General features: G+C 38.7%; 1 long non-coding RNA gene across 1 annotated transcript; it reads left to right on the top strand.

Annotated features, from left to right (window-relative positions):
* Positions 1-3,726: 3,726 nt before the first annotated feature.
* On the top strand, positions 3,727-24,930 carry LOC145723288 (uncharacterized). The gene is made up of 3 exons (XR_014148217.1): positions 3,727-3,783; positions 5,042-5,165; positions 23,987-24,930. It is a non-coding gene; the product is annotated as an uncharacterized LOC145723288 (long non-coding RNA).
* Positions 24,931-25,015: the final 85 nt, after the last annotated feature.

The raw sequence follows: 25,015 nt of genomic DNA, 5'->3' as shown, positions 1-25,015 counted from the left end.
TGAAGGAAGAACTTAGAAAAATATCTAGCTTCTTGAACATGTATTGAACTCCTTTTTAAAAAGCGAATTCTCCATCCTTGAAGGTGTTGAAGTACACAATGTGCTTTTATCTAGCCATCTACTTATGATTTCTGAGTAAATTTGTACAGAGGACTCATGCATGGACTGGATAACTGCTAAGGTCACTTTGAATTGAGATTACCCACCTGGGATTTTTGAACCAGAAACTGGCCCTATGTTCTAGGAGACAAGCCGGTATTTCTTTTTATGCTTAGTAAGTGCTCAATTAATGCTTCCTCAACCAACAAATGACATGAACATACTTGTGCTTTAGGAAGAGGAATTTGGCGGCAAGTTTTAAACAAGAGTGGCAAGGGAGAGACTGCACACAGGGAGACCGGCTAGAACACCATTATCATTTTCAAGGCCTACACCAGGTTAGTGGAAATGGGAATGGAAAGTAGATTGACAATGTGGATGTTGAATCAAGATTACTATTCTGTTGTAATTATTTGTGACCCTCCTCGATAGATTGAAAATCCTGTGAAAGCAAGAAGCGTACCTTATTTGGCTTTATATCCCCACTGCTTAACAATGACTAGCATATGTAAGTGCTCAGCATGTTTTAAATGCATTTGTGCAGTAAATGTTGACCAGCTTTATGAGTAGATAGTTGCGATGGTATTACTTGAGGGGCACTGGATATCCCAGCTGCTGGACAAGGGGCAGCCGGAGTCTCTGGTTCTGAGCCCAGGACTAGGGTGGTCCTGGTCCTGGGGCAGATGGAACTCAGGAGACAGCAGCTGCTTCTACTTCCTCACTATGCAGTCCCTGTAACTCATGTGGGCAAGCCCTCATCCTCACAACCTCATCATGTTTGCATCATTTCCACCCTTCTTGCCCTTGTCTCCCCTCTCTTGTTTTACTTCTCATCAGGATTTGACACAGCTGCCCAATCCATTCTTGGAATATTCCTTTCACTTCCAAGACTTGAATTTCTTCCTATCTTGCTGATGGCTCAGTTTATTCTAGTCATTCTGGCTCAACCTCCTCTTCCCAATTTTTAAGTCAATGGTTCTCAGCCCCAGCCGCACATTAGAATCACGGGAAGATTTTTAAAATCTCTTGATACTCAAGTGGCACCCCATACCAATTAAATTAGAATCTTTGAGGGGTGGGTCCAGGTTCAATATTTATTTAAAGCTCTCTTAATGATTCCAGTGGTGTTGTAAACCACCGTCCCAAGTATTAGTGTTCCACGGAGCTTAGTCTTAAATCTCTTCCTGTCTTTGGTTGTCCCCCTTGGCCGATGGGTTTCAAGACCATCCTTACTATGTTGACCTGTGTACTTCTAGCCCCAACTTCTCGTCTGAACTATAAACTCACATATATAACTGCCTATTTGAGATCTCCACTAGGGTACAGACATCTCAAATTTAACAGGTGCAAATGGAAATCTTGACTTTTGTCCTCACTTCCCAATCTCTTCCTCCCCAGTATCCTCCATCTCAGTTGATAGTATCCTCTGTCCAGTTGTGTTGGCAACTGGCTCCTTTCTTTCTGCCACTCCCCACATCTAATCCACAACCGAGTCCAGCTAGTTTTATTTCTAGAATACATTCTAGACCCAACCGCTTCCTGCCACCTTTCTTAACCATTGCCTGCTCTACTGCTGTGGCTTCCCAGCTGTTCCTGATTTCACACTTGCTCCCTTACAGGCTTCTCCTCACACAGCTCTTGGAGGGATCTTTAAGAACATACATCATATTCTATTTCTTCATCCATAAAAATGTGCCTTGTGGTTTCCTATCACATTTAAAACAAAATTCAAACTCTTGAGTTTGGCTTCCAAAGTTTTTCATGATCTCCCTTCCTGCTACTCTTACCCTTTTCTCCTTCTCCCTTCATTTGCTCTGCTCCTGCTACACACCATTTTTGCTGTTTGTGGAACACAGCTTTTGCCTGGGATGCCTTCACCTAAATCTTCACATGGTTTGATGATGATCATTCAAGCCTGTGCTCATATGTTACCTCTTCAGAAACGTTTTTACTCAAGGCAAAAATGATCACCATGGTCCCCTATCTTAACCTTGCTTTATTCTCTTATCAGCTGAAATATTTGTGTTCATTTCTCTGCCCCCCCATAGAAAGTGGGGACCTTGTCTGTTTTGTTGCTGGTTGGTTTGTCTGCTGGTTCTCCGGCACTTGGTAGGTTCTCAATAATTATCTGCTGAGTGAATTGTTAAATCCAGAGTTGAAATTCAAACTGCTAGTGAAGCAGATTGTCCTACCAAATTGTCACTGTGAGGTGGATGAATAATCTCAGCACAAGGGATGATGAATTCAAGACTCGATTAAAGGTGTTTTAGGAGAGTATCTGGCTTAGTCTTTGGGCAGACTGTCTCCCACCTCACCCACTCAAACTTCCTTTCTTCCTCTACTCATGGTGTCTGAAACTCTCCCATTGGCAATTCAGATTCATTGAATTGAAAGGTTTTCACCTTCCATAGAATTCTCTACTAAAATTCAAATACACTCAGCATGTGTCTATTGACTAATAAAAGATGAGGGAGGGAAGATTTTTCTGAGAGACCAGACCAAGAGCTGAGGGGACTAAGAACAAAGGGAAGGCAGATGATTTTCATACTAAATTTTCTTCACCATGCCGTAATGCCTTTGACAGTGATATTTGAGGAAATTCGTCCTTTAGAAAGATGAATGGCTATCAGCCTTAACAAGAAACTTCCTGTTGGATTCTGTTGGGACTAGCAACCTCCTAATGTCTCTCTCCCCTGTGTACTTCCAGTTCCATTCCCAATCCCCAGTGTTACTTCCCGAGTGTGGGGACTTGACAATTTGGTAGTCTACCTCTAATGCTCTTCTCCCATCTGATCTGTCTTTCTATCACAGTGAATCAACCAGCTCGACCTAGAGCCACAGGAAAGTAGTTCTGTACCAGGGGATTTTAAAATGCCTAAAAAATATGTTATTAAATGCTGGTTAAAAACCTATTTCCTTATTATAATACTTATATTTTATTAACATGTTAGAAACAAAGAATTTGATTTCCCTAGTGTTAAAATTTGTGTTCTCTGAAAAGCAAACTCAGAGATGGAGACTAGCATGCAGAGTATGCTTTAGAAAGTAGGTACCCTTGGGATCAACATTTTGGGAAGGGAAGGAGGCAGAACTGCGTAGCCGGAAAAGCTGAGCTCAGTGCAGTCTCAACGAAGGCCTCAGCTCACCCTTTGGGGAGCTCTTCAGAGGAGCTGAAATGGCCCTTTACGGTCGACTCCCCTTGCAATGAGGAGGCTAGGCTTTCATATTCTCACATCAACCAGACAGTGGATGCAAGCTGATCCTGGGTGGAGAGGGTGCTCTGTAGCCAAGGGCAATTTCTAGACCAGCCTGACCACTGAGTGCTGCTGGCTGACAGCACTACCCGAAGACAGGTCTGGGCGACACCACACAGCATCCATTACACCTAGTGCTTTCATGCTGATGTCCCTTTTTGGTTGCTGACATTATTCTTAGTATCTATTGAAAGACAGATGGATAAATTATGTACTGAGAGTCTCTACTGAATTGGCTTTACTACTGAGAAGTCTTTTCTTGTTAATGCGGTACTTCTGAAATACTTTAACTTTTCTGTTCCTGACATATGTTATAATTATACGTAGATAAGATTGTTGCTTGTCGATGTCGTTCTTATTTAACATTTTGTGAAGGGTCCTGGGATTATTTCTTAGCCATCTGCAGTGGCCAGTCTGGCTGATTAGAAAGGTAAAATTCCGCTCTCATTAATCCCGCATACACCACTGAATCCAAGTCCCAGGAGTTTTCCTTAAAATAAATAAACAAACAAGCAAACAAAATAAATCCCTCAGCCTGGATGATGTCAAAGGAACTAATTATTCAGGCTTCTCATTACAGTTTTGTCTATGTAAGGACTGTGGATTGGGGTCCTGAGTAAGCATAATTGAGAATTAATGTGTTCTGTGCCTCAGAGGTGGGAAATAAAACTGAAATGGCCCACATGAGGGGAAAAAAAAAGATTTTTATTGTGTAAGTGAGACAATAAGATCCATGATTGTAGGCTTTATTGCTCAGGCCTAGCCAGCAGATACAAACAAAAGAATCCTCTCTCTATGGTGGTCTTTCACGCTGGCAAGATTAGTCTCTGAAATAGGACTAAATTACACCTACCTTATTCATCTCTCTGCAAAAAACCGTGGACATGAAAGAGCAAGGAAGTTATACTTAGTATATTCTGCATAGGTCTGAGCAAACATTAAGCAAATAATGGATTCTTAACAGAACTGATGTACTTGTCTGGAGCTCCGACGTTTTGGTTGGGACTCAGAGTTGGTGCCAGTTGGTCCTTAGGCTCCTCTCCCTCTCCCTGCACTACTTCCAGCACCTGTGAATGATGAGGGATGTTAACTGCTTCCTTGCAGCTTTGGTTATTGCTGAGGAGGCTATGTTCAATGTTTCGTTTGGATGGCAATATGGTCCAATGGCTTGGCCTGTGACTCTCAAATCCTGGCTTCATCGTTTAAGTTTTTTTATCTTGGGCATCCCAAATTATCTCCTCTGGTCCTTAGGTTCTTCCTCTCTAAATTAACAAGGACCATAGTGCCATTCCTAGAGTTGTTAAAAACATCACATTAGATAATGTGAAGTGTTGATGGTGCATAGTAAAAAAATAATCAACATTAGGTGTTATTATTATTTGCTAGGAATAAGTTCACAGGTATAAGATGAGGTTAAGAATTACTTGGACATTTCTGGAACAAAGAGAGGGACAGCTAGCCCTGGCTGAGCTGAGAATTCTCTGAATATGTACAATTAAGTAAATAGCAATAAAGAAAAATAGTTTCCATACAGAGTTGAAACCAATGAGATAGATTCCCTCTTTAAAGTTTGATGTCCCTGGGAGCTGTATTAGACAACTTAGTGTGGCAAAGGTAATAAATGTTAAGGTAGGAGTGGCTGTTGCTGTCAATGGAAGTCTAGGAATTGCTATTTCTGTCAATCACAGAAGACACACGTCAGTCAAGGAATTGGACTTCCCTACACCAAAAAACCTTCCCTGGCTGAGCAGAACAAGATGTGGACTCACCAAACTCAACAACCTGCTTTTCTCACAAGAAAGTATTAATTATGTAAGTAATAATCCCTTGTTTGTCAAAAAAAAACAGAATTTCAAATTTTGACCTGGAAGCCAGCTTAGTGAGGTTCTGCTCCACTAAGGTATTATTAATTGGTCAGAAGGAATGTGTCTCTGGACTGCTTCTAGCATTCCTCTTCCATATTTTAGGTATTTAATTTGGAAATCTTAAACTTCTATGTTAGAATGCCTATTGATTTTTTTTTTATGTACTAGAGAGGAATTTCTTATATATAATATTATTTTTTCTAGTTGACTATGCTCCATATTTATTCAACAAATACATATTGAATGCTCACTATGAACCAGCTATATAGTAGGTGGATATTCTGAGTGAAGGTAAAAGGAGGATGATTTAAAAAAAAAAAAAGTTAATAGGCAAATGCCTTTAAAATCTATCAAATATGTGTATTTTTTTCTACTTTGCATTCATGAGTCCAAATGATCTCAACTCTGTTTCCTTAGTGTTGGGAACACATCTCCACGGTGTTTAGTAAAATTTCCACTACCTCTGACACGGTATCATGCATCCACTTGACACATTTGTCAATTGATGCTAAAAGATTTTTATAGTCAGTAGTGGAGACAATGACTCCCAAGGGCAATGTGATTACCAATAACGTAGTTTCTCTTATTTGGAGAAAGTTAGTAACAGGTATAAACTCAGTCTGAATAAATGATACAGTTCATGGGTGTTTTTTCCAGCCGTCAAGCTTTAACAAATTTTGAGGAGTTAAACATTATTTCTCATTCATCTACACATTTTTTAAAAAATGTATAAAATAGGGGCACCTGGGTGGCTCAGTCGTTAAGCATCTGCCTTCGGCTCAGGTCATGATCCCAGAGTCCTGGGATCGAGCCCCACATCGGGCTCCCTGCTCAGCAGGAAGCCTGCTTCTCCCTCTCCCACTCCCCCTGCTTGTGCTCCCTCTCTCGCTGTGTCTCTCTCTGTCAAATAAAAAAAAAAAAAACTTAAAAAAAAATGTATAAAATAAACAAAACAAAATTGACCATCTTAACCATTTTTAAGTGTCCAGTTCGGTGGCATTAACTATATTCACATTGTTATGTAGCCGTAACCACCATCCACGTTCAGAACTCTTTTCATCTTGCGCAACTGGAAGTCTGTGCCTGTTAGAAAACAGCTCCCCACTCCTCCCACCTCCCCCCTCCCCAGCCCCTGGCAACCACCATTCTACCTTGTCTTTATGATTTTGGTTACTCTAGGTACCTTATATAAGTGGAATCATATAGTATTTGTCCTTCTGTGACTGGCTTATTTCACTTAGCATAACGTCTTCAAGGTTCATCCCTGATGTGACATTTGTTAGTTTCATTCCTTTTTTTTTTTAATAAGACTCAATAATATCCATTGTGTGTATATACCGCATTTTGTTTATCCATTCATTCATCAGTGGACACTTCTACCTTTTGGTTATTGTGAATAATGCTGCTATGAACTTGGGTGTACAGATATCTCTTGAAGACCTTGCTTTTAATTATTTTGGGTATATACTTGGAAGGGTATGGTGGGGATCATATGATAATTCTATTTTTAATTTTTAAGAAAGCACCAAACTCTTTCACAGTGGCTGTACCATTTCACCTTATCATCAAGAGTGCACAAGGTTGGGGCGCCTGGGTGGCTCACTCGTTAAGCGTCTGCCTTCGGCTCAGGTCATGATCCCAGGGTCCTGGGATCGAGTCCCGCATCGGGCTCCCTGCTCCGTGGGAAGCCTGCTTCTCCCTCTCCCACTCCCCCTGCTTGTGTTCCCTCTCTAGCTGTCTCTCTCTCTCTCTGTCAAATAAATAAAATAAAATCTTAAAAAAAAAGAAAAGAAAAGAAACTTTGACCTTTAAAAAAAAGAGTGCACAAGGTTCTGATTTCTATATATTTTTGTCAACACTTGTTTTCTGGTTTGGATTTTTTTTTTAAATAGTAGTGATCATAATGAGTGTGAGGTGATCTCATTGTGGTTTTGATTTGCATTTCTCTAATAATTAGTGATGTTGAGCATTTTTTCAAGTGCTTTTTGGCCTTTTGTATTTCTTCCTTAGAGACATGTCCATTCAAATCCTTTGCCCATTTTTAAAATTGGATGCTTGGTTTTTGTTAAATTGTAGGAGCTCTTCATATATTCTAGGTATTAACTCCTTATCAGATATATGATTTGCAAATATTTTCTCCCATTCTGTAAGTTGCCTTTTCATTCTGTTGATTATTGTGCTTTGCACAGAACATTTTTATTTTGATGCAGTCCAGTTTGTCTTTTTTTCTTTTGTAGCCTGGGCTTTTGGTGTCCTTTCCAAGAAATCATTGTCATATCCAGTGTCTTGAACTTTTTTCCCTCCTATGTTTTCTTCTAAGAGTTTTCTAGTTTTAGCTCTTAGGTTTAGGTCTTTGTTTCATCTTGGATTAATTTTTGTATATGGCATATATGATGTGAAGTAAGGATATAACTTCATCTTTGACATGTAGCAGCTGTACTTAAAGTTCCAGAAATGTTTCTGGTGTTTGTGAACCACTGTGTTATGCCAGCGATATCCAGCTAATTCACCCCTTCTCTAAATATCAGGTCACCCATTTGCGGCAAAAACAACCTAAAAGGGCCAAGCACAGAGACAAATACTTGTACAAAATTTATGTACACTAACAAGATTATGCTTACTATTTGGGGTAATTTAAAATGTGAAATGACTGCTACCCACAATGATTATATTTTCCTATTTTTTCTTCTTTCACATATATTGTTCCAGATACCCCAGCCCCCTTCCCCAAATCAAGCCTAGAAATAAGCATTTAAAAAGTGGTTCTGAGGGACGCCTGGGTGGTTCAGTCGGTTAAGTGTCTGCCTTCGGCTCAGGTCATGATCTCAGGGTCCTGGGATCGAGTCCCATGTTGGGCTCCCTGCTCAGCAGGGAGTCTGCTTCTCCCTCTCCCTCTGTCTTCTGCTCCCCCTGCTTGTGGTCTCTCTCTCTCTCTCCCTGGCAAGTAAATAAATAAAATCTTTAAAAAAAAATAAAAAGTGGTTCTAAGTTAGTTACATAGCTGCATCTCTGGAACAAAAATTAAGCCTCCTATTGGGAGAGAGATCTGTAACCTAGGCCCCACAGTATGCCCACAAATGAACTTTCTTTAAAGATGAGCTCACAATCCAAAATTATAAATATTCAAGGAAATACTCATCAAGTATGAGTGTCGGCAGAAAAATCTAATCTAGTATACTTTATATAATAAAATTATCAAATACATTTTGTTTAAACTCATGATTTTAATTCCATCTTTTGTTTCTTTAATAACAAAAATAAGATAAAATATTTTCTACTTTAACACAGTATGTTTTGAATCAGTGTACCCAAGGTTAATTGAGCTAGAAAGTTTTCTGTCCAGGTTACAGGCCCACCCACACCCACATCTACAAAACAATGAAGTAAGAATATTATTAGAAATACTGTGATGAGGGGCACCCGGGTGGCTCAGTGCTTAAGCGTCTGCCTTCGGCTCGGGTCATGATCCCAGGGTTCTGGGATCGAGTCCCGCATCGGGCTCCCTGCTTGGTGGGGAGCCTGCTTCTCCCTCTCCCTCTGCTGCTCCTCCTGCTTGTGTTCCCTCTCTCACTGTGTCTCTCTCTGTCCAATAAATAAAATCTTTAAAAAAAAAAAAGAAATATTGTGATGAAACTGATTAATGGGGAAAAAACCCTTTTTCTCTGAATGTAGAAATTAATTGATAATATTTAAATTTCCATTCAGTATGAAAATTCACAAACAAGGGAATAAAACACCTACAGCACAGAGCCCAACAAGGGGCTCCATCCAGGACCCCAAGATCATGACCCGAGCTGAAGTCAGACGCTTAGCCAACTGAGCCACCCAGGCGCCCCAGGGAAGAAAATTTTTTAAACGGTATAAGGAAAGAGGGGTGCCTGGGTGGCTCAGTGGGTTAAGCGTCTGCCTTCAGCTCAGGTCATGATCTCGGGGTCCTGGAATCAAGCCTCATGTCGGGCTCAGTGCTTCTCCCTCTCCCTCTACCCCTCCCCCTCTTCATGCTCTCTCTTGCTTTTGTTCTCTCTCTCAAAAAATAAATAATCTTTTTAAAAATGGCATAAGGAAAGAAAAAGATGTTTACAAACAGAAAACTCAAGATGTACAGATAAGTGATTAAAATTTAAAATGGAATTCAGCAAGACTAGTGGATATAAAATCAATATACAGAAATAATTTTCATTTCTATATAGAAAATTGTGAAAAAGACACAGTGTTGGACATCTATTTGCCTCTCCAGATTCACTCTTCACCTTTCTCTACACTGTCAGTACCTTGGGATACTGACCTGCAGTATCAGGCTCCCTTGTTCTCCTGCTTCTCATTAGGTTCAGTAAGTGGTAGCACCAGCAGGAGATCCAAGGGACAGGGAAAAGATGATGGGATTATATTACCTCATCTCTCTCCCTGAGGGATTGTTCTTGGTTGGCTATATCCCTCTATCAAAGGTCACAGCTCCCATCAGAGGGCTCTCCCCACATAGCTATTTCTGTCTTTGTGTTCTAGAAAATTGCCTTCTTCCCATCCCTTTAAGTTTAGGAGTAGTAATGGTTCTCTAACCTTACTGTCCCCTAGGTACTGGATAATCCCTGCTGGTTTGCTTAAACCCTGCCTACATCTTTGTAAATGAACTAATATGAGGGTGCATTTCCTAATTGGACCTTCAATGATATAGATATTATTTATGACAGCAACAAAGAATTTAACTGGTAATAAATGAAAAGAGGCACAAGATATTTATAGACAAAAATTTAAAGCTTAATTAAAGGACATTTAAAAAAAGCTATTGAGATGTACCATTTACATGCAGACATTGTTTTATCTCCAAATTGATCCATAGATTTGATGAAATGCCAATCAAATTCCCAATACTTTTTTCTCATGGGATTTGGCAACAGTAATCTAAATTTATATAGAAGAATAGAGGGCAAAGAGTAGCCAAGAAAAATCTGAAGAAAATAAATCAGGTAAAGCCTTGCTCTACCAGGTAGTGAGTATTACTATAAACATGTAATAATTAAAACTAAAATTGGTGCATTACAGATCAATAGGGAAAGATAATGGTACTGGGACAACGATTATTCATATGGACAAAAGGATAATAAAATTATACACCTATCTCACATTATACAGATTAGATAAATCCCAGGTGAATTATAGTTAGATCACGAAAAGCTTTACGATCTCACACTACTAAAAGAGTATTTAAATAAGGCCAAAAACCCCCACATTAGACGTAAAGGAAATATTTGATGAAATTGACTACATTGGATTTTAAAATTCCATGCATTAAAAGTCATTTTAGAGAAAGTAAACATATAAGCCATAGCTCGGAGAAGACAAAGTAGGTGTACACGTAATAGCATGCTGTGATCTCACAAACATGTGGATTGAAAAGCAATTTAGGAAGTATGGCTCAGTCTTACTAAATATGCAAAATAATATCACATTTTTAGAGATATTAAAAGTATAAAGACAAGCATGGGAATGAGAAGTGCTATTAAATATAGAATAGTGTTATCTCAAGAGGGAGAAATGAGACCAGAATATGTACAGTGTGTACAAAAATAGATTCCACAGTTTTTCTTAGATCAGTTTTCTTATGGAAACAGGGGTGTTCATATTATTCTCTATACCTTTATATTGGAGATAGTACCAGTACAAGTGGACAGGACACAAAAGTAGAAACTAGACATCAGAAATCAAAGTCCAATAACCCAAAATTGTGGGATTTAATTTTTAAAATCTAAGCTAGATATAAATGGCTATATTTAAGGAAAGAATAGGAAAATATCAGCATTGTTGAAATGAATAGGCATTTTTAAAAGAAGATAATGTAAAATACTTCCTTATTAACTGGAAATCGAAACAGATTTTTTTTTGGGGGGGGTAGAAAATTAACCAAGATGTTCTTCTACTAATAATTCAATGTTGACCCAAAGTAAGGCAATGTAGCAGGAAAACAAAAGTAAGAAAAACATAATGGAATTAGATGAAGTAGGTGTGGGCAAAACTAGAGTCCCTGATCACAGATGCCCTTGAGCACTTCAGAAGTGGGTAAAGAATTTCACAAAACCACTCTTGATCATTTTATAAAATTCTGGTAGAGTGCCTGCTGAGGTTCTGAATATAGAAAAAAAGTCCGCAAAATGACTATTTTTTGAATGGAGAAGAATGGTTTGGGTATTATAATACATCTATCAGGTCAAAATCCTTGCCCAGAAAGCTAGTGAACCTTTGTGAAAGCATTACTTTGCAAATCTTAAAAGATAATGTTGGACTTCAATTCAACATGAGTTGGTGAAGATTAAAATCTGTCAGTTGAATCTAATTTTCTTCTGTGATGGGTCTGTTAAAGGGCAGCGACAGTGTAATTAATTGCTCGAGGCTCAGAAACCCAATTAATCTCTAAGTTGACTTTTATTTCATAGAATGTTAGTACTTCAGAGGCCTCAAGGATTATCTAGCCCACCCTCTTCATTTTATAGAGGAAGAAACAGACATCAGAGAGGTCAAATAACTTGTTCAAGGTCAAAGATTCTGTCTGTCTTTGCCAGTGCATCCTGTAAATAGGTTCAGAATTGCATCCTTCAAGCTTTTATGGGCTTCTTTGCATTGGATCGTGAAATATTATTTGAATACAGGTTTTTTTTATTTCATAAAATACCTGGGAACTCATCTCATGAATGTCTCCTTGCAAAGGTTTCTAAGCCTCGAAGTTTTTAAAATTTGGAGCTTGTTCCATAATGATTATGCAGACAAGGGGGAGTGGGGAGGGGCAGTGTCCTAGTCTGCACACTCAACAGGGCCACTCTGGAAACAGAGGAGCAGCCCTGTGTGGACTTGTGGAAAAACTAGGAATCCCAGTTTGGCAGGTTAGGTGACCCGGAATGCTGGTGGTACCATGCAGGCTATGTCATCTCTTAGGGATCAGTGTGCCTGGTTCCAAGATGTAAGTAGAAAAAGTGGGCACGTAGAGTCTTTTTAGAGAAGACATCAGCAGCAGATGTCAATGATAACAAAGGTGACACATGAGAAGATCAGAGGACACGAGACAGCCGCTGTAACTACGGGAAGCAGAGTGGCCCTCCATGTGTCAGTGCAGCAGTCATGGGGGTGCTCTGCTCCCTCTCTCTTTCAGGGAAGCTGCTTCAAGGAAAGCCATGGTCTGAGAACCTCCAGTAGCTGCACATTGGGGTCTGCGGCCCCGTTCGTGCAGAGGCCATACTCCACCAGAGCTGCTCCCAGCCAATGCCTGAGCATGACCAGGGGATCAGAGCCAGGACTTTTGGGCCCCACATGGGACATCTCTAATGGGAAGGCTTTGCTGGAGACTCCCCACTGGCCGGGCAGAGACTTCATCAGTTGTGTGCAGTTTGGGGCTCTTCCTCTTTTCCTCTCTCACTTTAAAGGTGTCAGACCAGTGTCAGTTCCAAAGGCTCTCCATGCCTCCCTCTACTTCTCCCTCCCCCTTTCTCCTTTATAGACCTTTCCCCAAATAAACCTCTTGACCAGCCGGTTTGGTCTTGGCATCTGTATCACAGAAGACCCTAGCTGATGTGGAATATAGCAATCGCCATGGTTGATGTCCAGGAGGGATTAAAAAATTACTTGAGAAAAAAATTCGGATCCTGCTTTGCTGAGGGGTGGTTTAATAAATAGTTTCTGTTTGGTTGTTGTCGTTATCATTACTACAATTTCTTAACTGTGCTCCTTCATGATGGCATGCCTTAGGATATATGTATTGTAGTGAAATTTACTTCCCCGGGGGGAAAATCCATGTTTCATAGACTCTAAGATATACTTTTTCTTTTTTTATTTTAGTCTTTCTGGGGTTGGGATGGTCTTAAAATAGATAATGTGCCACAGTTAAATTGAAGGGTTTTTTTTTTTTTTTCCTTTACTGATGAATGAAATACTTGGGCATCCTACCATTGATGGTGTGATAGATTCAGTAAGAAACATTAGCTCAATTCAGGCCATCGGATACTATAGATCCTAAAGGTCTAAGCCTTTGTGGGTTATTATTTGGCTATTTCTTAGATACATCTACTAGGAAAGGAAAGAAAATCCTAAGGAACAGAATTATGTGATGGAGAAGTACACTGCAGATAACTATTGTTATGGGTATATCACTACAGAAATAACTAGAGATCCAAAGAGGCATAAAAAAATGTCAGGGGAGGGGCGCCTGGATGGCTCAGTCGCTTAAGCATCCAACTCTTGATTTTGGCTCAGGTCATGATGTCAGGGTCATGAGATCAAGCCCAAAGTTGGGCTGCCGCTCAGTGGGGAGTCTGCTTCTCTCCCTCTGCCCCACCCCCTGCTTGCACACACACACACACACACACACACACTCTCTCAAAATGAAAAAACAAATCTTAAAAAAAAAAAAAAGTCAGAGGACACAAGAATATATGCTCTTGTCACTTCTGACTCTATTTACTCTTTTACTCTTCCTTTTTCTTTCTTTCTTTCTTTTTTTTTTTGGCTACTTTTACAACTGATGTTCCCTTACAGGAAACATTATAGGCCAGAGCTGACTTGTGGTTATTCTGTCATTCTCCCAGCAGTGTCTTGTATAATGAGACCTATGTGTGCAATACTCAGTGTGTTGAACCCCACATTGACACATGGTCAGAGATCCCAAGTGAAGGAACAAGCACATTCAGTAAGCTTACCAACAGTCTCCAGGGAGAGAGGTTAGATGTAAGGATCTGTAGTCTGGGTTCCCCATAAATGTATCTGCTTATCTAAAACTGGATTCTCTGGCACTGACTGCTTCCAAAGTTAGGATTAAAACCTTTGTTTCCTTTCTCTCTCCATGTAGCCTTTATGCTTGGATCAGTTTCCCCTAGCATTCCCCATATTTCCCAAATTCCCCATATTTCCAAAATCCTAGGAAAGAATAAATGGGGATCACTTTGATATACTACACCATAATTATTGGAAGGATTGGTATAGTTTGTGGAAAATACTTCAAACATCTTAGATTCAGTGATTATTTGAAAAAAAAAAAAGATTTTGTATGGAATGATGCCCTAGACATTGTGGAAAATATTCCATAAAATGAGAAATTTGCCGTAATTCAGAAGTTAGAAGCATCTCCCTAAGATTGGGAAAGAGAGGTAATGTGATTTAATTCAGTAGTTTTTAAATTTTTTGACCTTGACCCATAGTAAGAAACACATTTTACATCATGATTCAATATTTTCTTTTCTTTCCTTCCTTCCTTCCATTTTTCTATGTTTCTTTTCTTATTTGTGATCCACAATTTGAAAAATACTGGACTGTATGAAAGACCATGAGCTGGGGAGGCAGACTTGATACGAAACTCTGTCCCATGACTGACCCCTTCCATGAATTTGGCAAGTTGCTTCTTTTGAATCTTGTTTTCTTCATATGTAAAATGAACTGATTTATCCTGATGATTATATTATATATGAAGTTCCTGGCATATGGTAGATGCTAAATAGATACAAGGCAGAAGGAAAATGCTTTCTAGTTGTTTTGCACTGTATTTCTTTATACCCTTTGTCATCTGTCATCTCAAGGTAAGGTTGTTACAAGATTTCTAGACCATTCTTGTCTGTTAGCTCTATTAGTTAATTGATAAAGCCTCTCTTTCTGTCTCTCTCCCCCCACCCTCTTCTTGTCCCTTATTCCCTGTCTCCCTCTTCCTAGAGCCCCATAATTCCTCTCTGTTTTCTGGCAATGGACCAAACAGGGCTGGGTCTTAAGACAGTCTAAATAGCCTTGCACCAATACTCTTTGCCTTGTTTCAAGTGCTCACAGCCAGCTTGGGTTCTCTGACTCTCCCTCCTCAGGTAGCTGTCGTCTTCATCTGCCATTCCTCCTGAAGTTTATTGTGTGCCTCTTTGTCTCCCGGATCTAGAGTGGGTGCTCAGGTTCTGAGTGCCCAGTCATTCTCCTTTCCTACCAGCTTGCTCAAGCTCTCTGCAAATCACCTCTTCTGGGGCTGCTCCTCTAGCCGTCCAGATATACACACATTTCTCTAGGTACATACCTGATTTGTTATTATTTATTTAATCATTTCCTTATCATTGCATATTTGCATTGCTCCCCCACCTTTTTTTTTTGCTAAATTGGAAAATTCCACAATGAATAAAATAATGCATTTTGTGGTTTAAAATTTTTGGTCTAATTAATTTTCCATTAGAAAAAAATGACACAAATATACCAAATTTGGTCAAACTAGGTCATTTTTCCAAAGCTAAGAAGTGAAAAAAAAAAAAACCTTTCTAAAGGTAGTTTACATATATATACTTATGTATTACTACGCACATACATATTTTCTAAAATCAGTAAGAGCTTTATAATTCAGAAAGAGACTCCTCTGTTCTTTACAATGAATTGAACGTGGTCATCTTTGCTTCACCACTAACCAAATTACAGTCTCTCTGTACCAAATGACAAATCCCTAAGCAATTATTATTTGCTGTTGCATATCCTGTTTATATACACATGATATGTATGTGCCAATCCCCTATTTTAATACTAATTTGTATCACTTCTCATTCAGTTCTGTTCCTATACCTGCTGTGTCTGAACTGTTTTTCTCCTATGCTTAGAATGTGACAAAATGCACAAAAATGGGCAATTGAGGCAATTATCTAGATGAAGGTTATAATTTTTTTCAACTACACAGTATTTTATTTCATTTTTTAAAGTAATCACTCTGCTGAATATGGGGCTCAAACTCAGGACCCTGAGATTAAGAGTCACAGGCCTTACCAACAGAGTCAGCCAGGTGCCCCTGAACTACATGGTATTTTAAATAAAAGTGGCTTTTAAAAAAATTACCCAGATAAAATTTTATTCATATCCACAATGAATAAGCATTCCTTCTGTGTACTGTTCCCCAACCTTGGAAATGCATGTATAACATGTCCATAGTTACTTTCCAGGGTTACTTTGGAATTCACCAAGTCAGCAATTTCCTATTTCCAATGGAATTGGTGAGGATGCAAGAGCAAGGATGAAAAGTGAGAGAGCAGGGAAGGAAGGGACCCACTGATCTAGGTTTAAATGGGGTGACAAGTCATTTAACGGTGTCCTTTTCCTCCCCCACAAACAATTATTTAGCTCTTGCTCCCATCACCACCTAGTCAATGTGATTCCCAGGTTATGGTGGCTACAATATCCAGAAACAGATTTTACTGTCTTAATGAAACAATCAGACTCAACATATGGAAACTGGCTTATTCTGAATCAACCCGAAATAGTCACTTCCTAACTAGATATCACAGAGAGACAAAGTAAGAAAGGAAGTTATATACAACGAAACCATTAAATGCAGATTTGCCACAAGGCAAGATGGTAATGCTTGAACATTATGAAGTGCAAAAACTGCACAAACACATTATATTTTAAACACTTCATCTATTTAACAAACTATGTACACTCTTCAACTAAATAAGATGAATTGAGATTCAAGAGGCAGCACCGTACTGGCAAATCTCATCCTAAAGGCATCCATTAATATAAATCAACAGTAGCAATTTGGTTTGATCATTTATTTGCAAGAATCATTAAGGTTTATTAGCATAATTATTCCCTGTGGGATTTCATGTCAAGGAAATGAAAAATGGCATTATCAATATTTAAAAGATAAGTGTGTAATGTTCAGAGTACTTAAACAGTCATCTGCAGGTGGTGTCCAGCTGCAGCAAATTAGATTAGATTTGGGCATTTTTCTGAATGAAAGAAAAATTGCTTTGTTTTAGTTGCTTCGTTTTATAAAGCAATACAATTTTGTAAATAATTTCTACTGTACAGTTAGAACTTATAGTGTATATCTATTATTTCAGATCAGGAACTATGTTATGTTCAATCCTGTTATAACTATTAGGAAATATTAATCATATAACCCATCATTTATTATTAGGAAAAGCTCTTTCCCTTCCATACACTAGACCTTTAGTCTAGACCTGTGGGTGAAAAGCTATATATTCCAAGGGGAAATAATGCTGGGAGGGCATAAATCCTTCCTCAACAATAAAATAGCATTTATGATAATAATTTATCAGGAAAAATAATCTTTAAATGTAACAATGTTTTTTTTAAAGCCATACAATGGAATATTATTTAGTGATAAAAATAAATGAGCTATCAAAATATACAAAGTGAGGGGCACCTGGGTGGCTCAGTCGGTTAAACGGCTGCCTTTGGCTCAGGTCATGATCCCAGGGTCCTGGGATCGAGCCCCGCATCGGGCTCCCTGTTCAGCGGAGAGCCTGCTTCTCCCTCTCCCTCTGCCTGCCTCTCTGCCTACTTGTGCTCTCTATCTCTCTGTCAAATAAATAAATAAAATCTTTAAAAAAAAAAATATATACAAAGTGTACAAAAATACATGAAGGAATCTTAAATGCATAGATTAAGGGAAAGAAGTCAGTCTGAAAAGGCTACATACTGTTTGATTTCAACTGTATGACATTCTGGAAAAGAAAAAAAAAAGCTGTAGAGACAGTGAAAAGATTAGTGGTTTCCAGGGGCTTGGGAGAAGGGAGGGAGGGATAAATAGGTGGTCCACAGGGGAGTTTTTGAGCAATGTAACTATTCTGTATGAAACTGTAATGGTGAATACATGACATTGTGCATTTGTCAAAACCCATAGACCTGTACAAATAGAGGGAACCTGAATGTCAACTATGGACTTCAGTTAATGTATCAATATTGGTTCATCAGTTGTAACAAATGTACTGCACTTATGTATGATGTTAATGATAGAGACCGCGAGAGTGTGCAGGGGGGAGAGGACATATTGGAACTCTCTGTAGTCTATCAACTTTTCTGTAAATCTAAAACTGTTCTAAAAAGCAAAGTATTAATTGAGCAAACTTAGGTTAATTTTTCAGGTAAAATCAGCTAATTATTGCAATTTATTAAATTTGTCTTTAATTTAGATAAACATTCGGGCCAAAATTCTGACAGATCCCCTACTAAATTACATAAATTATTGTAGAATCTTTCTACAATACCCATGTGTGGACTGGAAACAAGAAGTTATAACTAAAATTCCCCTTAGAACCAATAGTTCTCAGAGAAGCAAAAAACAATGAAAAGCAGACATTTGCTAAAATGCTTTCCAATGCCACGTGACATTTTGCTATTAGGAATTAGCAAATTCTACTCTGATAAATCTGTTTTACCCTGAACCTGTCCTCCTCATCTACCCTCACACTCTAGGAAGTCTAACCTTTTGGGGGAAGTGGTTGTATCTAGAAATGTGCAGCAGGCTGTCTGCTTTCTTCCTTCCAGGTCAATTCACACAGAACACCAAGAGGAAAAGCTTGTATCTTCTGTACATCAGACAATATTGCCAAGAGTACAGCAGGAGAGAGAATATTGATATGCAGCCATGTGATCAATAACCCAAGGACGGTGAGAGGAGAAAAAGGTTTGCAGTTCCCAGAAGTTCTTTCAAGGCTCAAGTTAACCTTTTTACTCGTGCTTTGTATTCTTTTCCTCACCATCTCCGTCTTTACCACATATATATCTTTCTTAAACTCCTCACCAGAATTTCCTTCAACATGCCTGTTGTAACAAAATAAAACAAAAAAACCCACAAACAAAAAACAACAAAAAACCCCCATGAATCTTGCATATTTTAGTGTGTTTGTGTATGGCCCTACCTTTCATTACTGTTTTCTTCATTAGCACACAGTGTTCTTATTAGAATGCCATTACTTTAAGGTAGGGGGTCCCTTTGCCAGGACAACAGGGAGTGCAGTGTGAGTACTCTTAGACCAAGACCTTGGATTCTTCCAGTTCAGAATCCTGTTGGTTTTTCAGCATCCCCACCCCCACCTCTTGTGATTACAAGCCTGCCAACCATTCCACAAAATTCTTCTTTTGTCTCTCACCTCATAACTTTTGGTCACCTATGTGGTTTCACCTTAGTTTATTTCTGCTGACTAAATGCAAAGCTTTTCCCTCCTCTGACACAATAGATTCCCCATCTGAATTATCCTTTTGAACATTCTAACACTCAAAATATACTGCATTCTAAAAATATTGTCCACCCTTCAATGTATATTTATTAACCTATATGTTCAGGGCTCTGTGCTAGCCACATTTAGGTAAATTTAGACAATTAGTAATGCACTTAAACTATTGCTTACGTGTGTGTGGTGTTCTGAAATGTTAATTGTTATGTTTTAAGAAGCAAATGGGATTGATTGATTTATTTAGCTGCCTAGCTAAACAGATAATCAATGTATTGATGAATGAAATACTTTGTGTTTTGATTAATGAAGTAGTCTTTAACTTACAAATATTTCCTGCAAAAACTAATATATTGGTGTTATTTAGAAGTCTATTGCATATGAGAGAGTTTATATTTAGTTACCACGTAACTAAACATTTAATGATCAGCTTTGTACACTGTTAATGTTTTTAAGACATTTATATTTATTGATCTGTGAGCAGTTCAGGTAAATGTTAACCTGAATCTATCTATGCAACCAAAAAATCTGCCATTTCGTTGCTAAGCAGTCCATTGGATTGTGTTAGACAGATAAGGGAAATGAAGAAATCATAATGTATCTACACTTTAGTGGAGTCTTGTGGAGAATTCTCCCAGTAAAATCTTACAGAAAGGTATGGAAATATTGGTAGCATATTAGTAAACTTGATGCACTGGGAACTAGTTGATCATACTCAAAGTTTGCTGATCTAGTTCCACTCAGAATGCTGCTTCAGTGGTGTATGTCAGGTTTTGTATTCTTGCAGGCTTGTCTACATTTTTATCCTTGAAGTATTTGAAAATACAGAAGCCATGCTTATCCAATGTGTAAAAGACATGACTCTGTGAGTTATTACACATGTTACATGGGTATTTTGGAAATCAAAACTAAGAATTAAAAGTTGTGATAAGACTCTGAGAGCACAAGGATTATGGGAAGGGAACTGGCTAGAAGCTTCTAGAAATTAAAGAAGAGAGAGAGGAAAATGTGAGAAATAAAATCAGAGGTTTTCTATTCTACCTTCTAATCTATAAAATCAAATACTGATTTAAAAAGGCAATTAATGCTATAAAAAGCTTTGTTTTTTTTTTTTTTAAAGATTTTATTTATTTGATAGAGCGAGCACAAGCAGGGGAAGGGGCAGAGGGAGACGCAGACTCCCTGCTGAGCAAGGATCCCAATTTGGGGCTCAATCCCGGGACCCTGGGATCATGACCTGAGCCGAAAGCAGCCGCTTAAACCCAGCCACCCAGGTGCTCCTGTTTTTCTTAATCATTTTCACCCATGAGATTAAACAGAGATGGTGGTTTGTTAGGAATTGTACTTGGCTAATAATAATAATAGAATCCTGAGTGAAGAAGAGGACACAGAGGTTTAGGTACATTAGGAACTTATTCTTCTTTCATACAGCATGAGGTCAGGAGTTATGCAGCCCAGGGCTGGAGTGGTAGCTCTGTAGGCATGAAAAACTGAGGCTCCTTCTATTTTTCTGTTCTGCCATCCAGAGCATGCATTGAGAAAACTCCATACCATTTTCCATAGTGGCTGCACCAATTGCATTCCGACCAACAGTCCACCAACAAGTTTCCTTTTTCTCCACATCCTCACCAGCACTTGTTATTTCTTGTGTTTTTTATTTTAGCCATTCTGACAGGTGTAAAGTGATATCTCATTGTGGTTTTGATTTGCATTTCCCTGATGATTAGTGATGAAACAAAACAAATGAACAAAGAGAAAAACCCCCCAAACACCAAACTCTTAAATACAGAGAACAAACTAGTGGTTGCCAGAGGGGAGGTGGGTGGGGCATGGGTGAACTAGATAAAGGGGGGGGTACACTTATCTTGATGAGCACTGAGAAATGTATGGAATTGTTGAGTCACTATATTCTAAACCTGAAACTAATATAACACTGCATGCTAATTATACTTTAAAAAGATGGAGATTATCAGATCAAATAAGAAAATAATACCCAACTAAATGCTATCTATAGGAAAGCCATTTTAAATGTAAAGATGTAGATAATATAAATAGAAAGATAATTAGATAGAAAAGTAAAAGCATAGAGAAATATATGCTGTGTAAACATTAGTTAAAAGAAAGCTGGGGTGGCTACATTGATATCAAATAGACTTCAGAACTAAGAATATTACCAGGGAAAAAGAGGGGGTGTTTCAAATGTTAACATCAAAATGTTATCAGGATATAATAATCCTACAGGTGTATATACCTAACTAGTACTTTAAAAGATGCAGCAAAAAAAAGAACTGAAAAGAGAAATAAGCAAATCCACAATGATGCTTGATGACCTCAACACTTCTCTCAGTAATTGATAAAGCAAATAGAAATACTTTAAGGACACGGAATACCTGAACAGCATTCTCTCACTCTTTTTTTAAAAAAAGATTTTATTTATTTATTTGTCAGAGAGAGAGAGCACAAGTAGGGGGGCAGCAGAGGGAGAGGGAGAAGCAGGCTCCCCGCTGAGCAGGGAGCCCGACATGGGACTTGGTCTCAGACCCCAGAATGATGACCTGAGCCGAAGGCAGACGCTTAACTGACGGAGCCACCCAGGCGCCCCCGCTGAACAGCATTCTCAAACAATTTGACCTTAGTGATCTTTAGAGGATACCTCACCCAAGGTACCTGAATACATAGTCTTTTCAAGGACATGTGAAACATTTACCAAGATAGACCATATTCTGCAGAATAAAACAAACCTCTACAACTTAAAAGATTTGAAGTCATACAGAGTAATGTTTTTTGACCATAATGGAATTAACTAGAAATCAGTAACAAAAAGACACCTGGAAATGTGAAATAGTTGGAAAATTAACAAATGCTTCTAAATAACTCATGGGTCAAAGAATAAGTCTTTGATATTTTGAATTGAATGAATGAGAAAGGACAATATATTAAAATCTGTGGGAGGCAGCTAAAACAGTGCTTAGAGGGAAATTCATATTAAACATTTATATTTGAAAAGAAGAATTGTCTTAAATGAAGATTTAAGCTTCCACATTATGAAACTATAAAGAGAAGAGCAAATTAAACCCAAAGCAAACAGGGAAGAAAATAATGATGGTAAGAGCAGCAAACAGGGGCACCTGGGTGGCTCAGTTGGTTAAGTGACTGCCTTCGGCTCAGGTCATGATCTTGGAGTCCCTGGATCGAGTCCCGCATTGGGCTCCCTGCTTGTCAGGGAGTCTGCTTCTCCCTCTGACCCTCCCCCCTCTCATGTGCTTTCTCTCTCTCTCATTCTTTCTCTCAAATAAATAAATAAAATCTTTAAAAAAAAAAAAAAGAGCAGCAAACAGTGGAATTGGAAACAAAAAAATATATATAGAAAAAAACTAATAAAACCAAAAGTTTGCTCTTTGAAAATATAAGTAAATTTGATAAAACTCTAAATGATGAAGAACAATACTTCTTCAAAGTGATTTCTGGGTAGAGCTTTTTCCTATGTGCATAACAGTAATATAATTTCAATCATTTTTTCATTTAACAAATATTTATTTATCACTTATGATATACTAGGCACTAATCAGTGTTCAAACCAAAACAAAAATTCCTGCTGACAGCCCAACTAGCAAAATTTTAATTAGAGGCTACTTGATAAGAAGCTATACATAAATCATGTTTTTTGTAGAGTTCTTGTCGAAATTGCTAGCCAAACGGGAGTAAATGCTTTCAAAATGTTTTGCACTGTATCCGTATGATCAATTTGACTTTTGTGGTAACTGGATTTATATGATCTCCCAAAAGACAGAAACCTTGACAATTACCATCTCCCCCAACACACACACACACACACACACACACACACAATTCTCTTCTAATGTAGAAAACAATTTGATTCTAAGGTGAAGTCCACAAACCCAATAGGATTATCTATTTACTGCTAATTTCCTTGCATTTCAGTTTGGGAAGTTTCTCTTGACAGATCTTCAAGCTCACTGATTCTCTCCACAGTGTTGTCCAGTCTCCTATAAGCCGGCGAGGGCATTCTTCATTTGTTACATTATTTCTTAGTTTCAGAATTTCCTTTGGATTCTTTCAGTTTCCATTTCCCCGTGTACATTATCCATCCGTTGTCCCCATTTTCCATCAGATCCTTTAGCATATTAAGCATAGTTATTTTATATTACTGTTTAATAATCCTCCAATCTGTGTCATAGCTCAGTCTAGATCTAATGCTTATTTTGCCTTTCAGGCTGAGTTTTTTCTTGCCTTTAGCCTTGCTGTTTTTTGTTGAAAACTGGCTGTGGTATCTTGGGTGGCAGGGATTGAGGTAAATAGTGCTTTAATGTGAGGGTTTTTATTACACAACTAGGAGTTGGGTTGTGTTTAATATTTGCTGTAGCTGTTCATTCTAGAAGCTTTAAATTCCTCTAGTATTTGTGTTTTTGTCTCCTGTTGTCTTTGGATTTCCTTAAGCATTCCTTGTCGGTGTGTGTCTGCAGGGTTCGCAGCTGTCCTCCACTGTTACTATACGGAAGCACTGTTGGTGCAGTGGGAAAGCGTGGGAAGAAAAGTGTTCTATAATTTTATCATTAAACCTCTTTTAGTGTCCTTGGGCTGTGACCTTCACAACTGTTTCTTAGCTCCCTCCTCTCTACTTAGGAGAGACAGGAAGGCTGGAGGAGGCTGTGGTCAGAGAACTGTCCTTGCCCTGGGTGGGATATGGCTTTGCTAAAGTCTTTTCTTCTGGAAAGTAGGCCTTTATTAAGGAGAAGGCTCTGGATATATTTGACAATAATTATTAATCTCATCCCCTTACTAGAGCCACAAGAGATCTTTCTTGGTTTTTCATGGTGAGAACTTGCTGGAGTTCCTGGAAACAAAACCCACGGAAGTGTTGGGGCCCCCCACGACTGCAGCCCCCAGTAGCTTCACTCACACTAGCCTCACTCAGTCTCCAGGAGTTCATCAAATTTACCATTCAGGTATTCCTCCTTTCTGGCTTCAGAGGCTTCTGCTCTAGGTAAGTAGGTCCCAGATGTGACTCCCTGGATTCACCTCTCCAGATTTCAGGGTTGTGGTGTGTCCTGTGACTTCAGTTCTACAATGACTCCAAGAAAAATCAGTAGTTTTTAGTTTGTTCAGCTTCTTCTGGTAGTGAGGATGGAAGCGATAACTTCAAGCTTTTACATTTTAGAGCTAAAACTGGAAGTCCTCTTGGTTATTAATCTTAAAGCAGACATATTGCTGCATATGATGGACTTCAAATTAGATAACATGAACTAAGTCAAGTTCTCACACTATCTTTAATTTTGTTGTTGTTTTTAAAGGATTTCTCGGTCATCTCTAAAATCAATATATTTGACTAATTTCTCTGACTCATTCCTATTCTTAAATACTCCCATTTAAAATGGACTTTAGCATCTACCTGCCAATAAAATAAACCTGATCACATCCTGCCACCATCTATCTGCCCTCTCATTGGTACCTGGACCATGTATTCCACAGCAGAAGATCCATGTGACCCATACATTTTATTACCAAAGTTTACCAACAGCATCTGTTAGGGGTTGCGGTGAAGGCGGCTGCAAGCACCCACTACCCAAAAAGCCTCCCAGTTACCCAGCTAGGGGGACGATGACCGTGCCTCCTACTGCTAAACATGAAACCAGTCTGCAACTCACCATAACCAGCATTGAGGGCACAGGACTTTCTGTGAGTGGAAAGTGATTTTGGCCCCATGTACTAGACAAGAATTTGCATATTTCTTTCTTTCTTTTTTTTTTTAAAGATTTTATTTATTTGACAGAGACGCAGCGAGAGCAGGAACACAAGCAGGGGGAGTGGGAGA

This window comes from Leptonychotes weddellii, chromosome 9 (assembly GCF_054177405.1).
Source record: "Leptonychotes weddellii isolate Sample4059 chromosome 9, ASM5417740v2, whole genome shotgun sequence".
NCBI classification, from domain to species: domain Eukaryota; kingdom Metazoa; phylum Chordata; class Mammalia; order Carnivora; family Phocidae; genus Leptonychotes; species Leptonychotes weddellii.
Note: the sequence above shows the minus strand (reverse complement) of the source record. Positions and strands in the feature narration are given on the sequence as shown.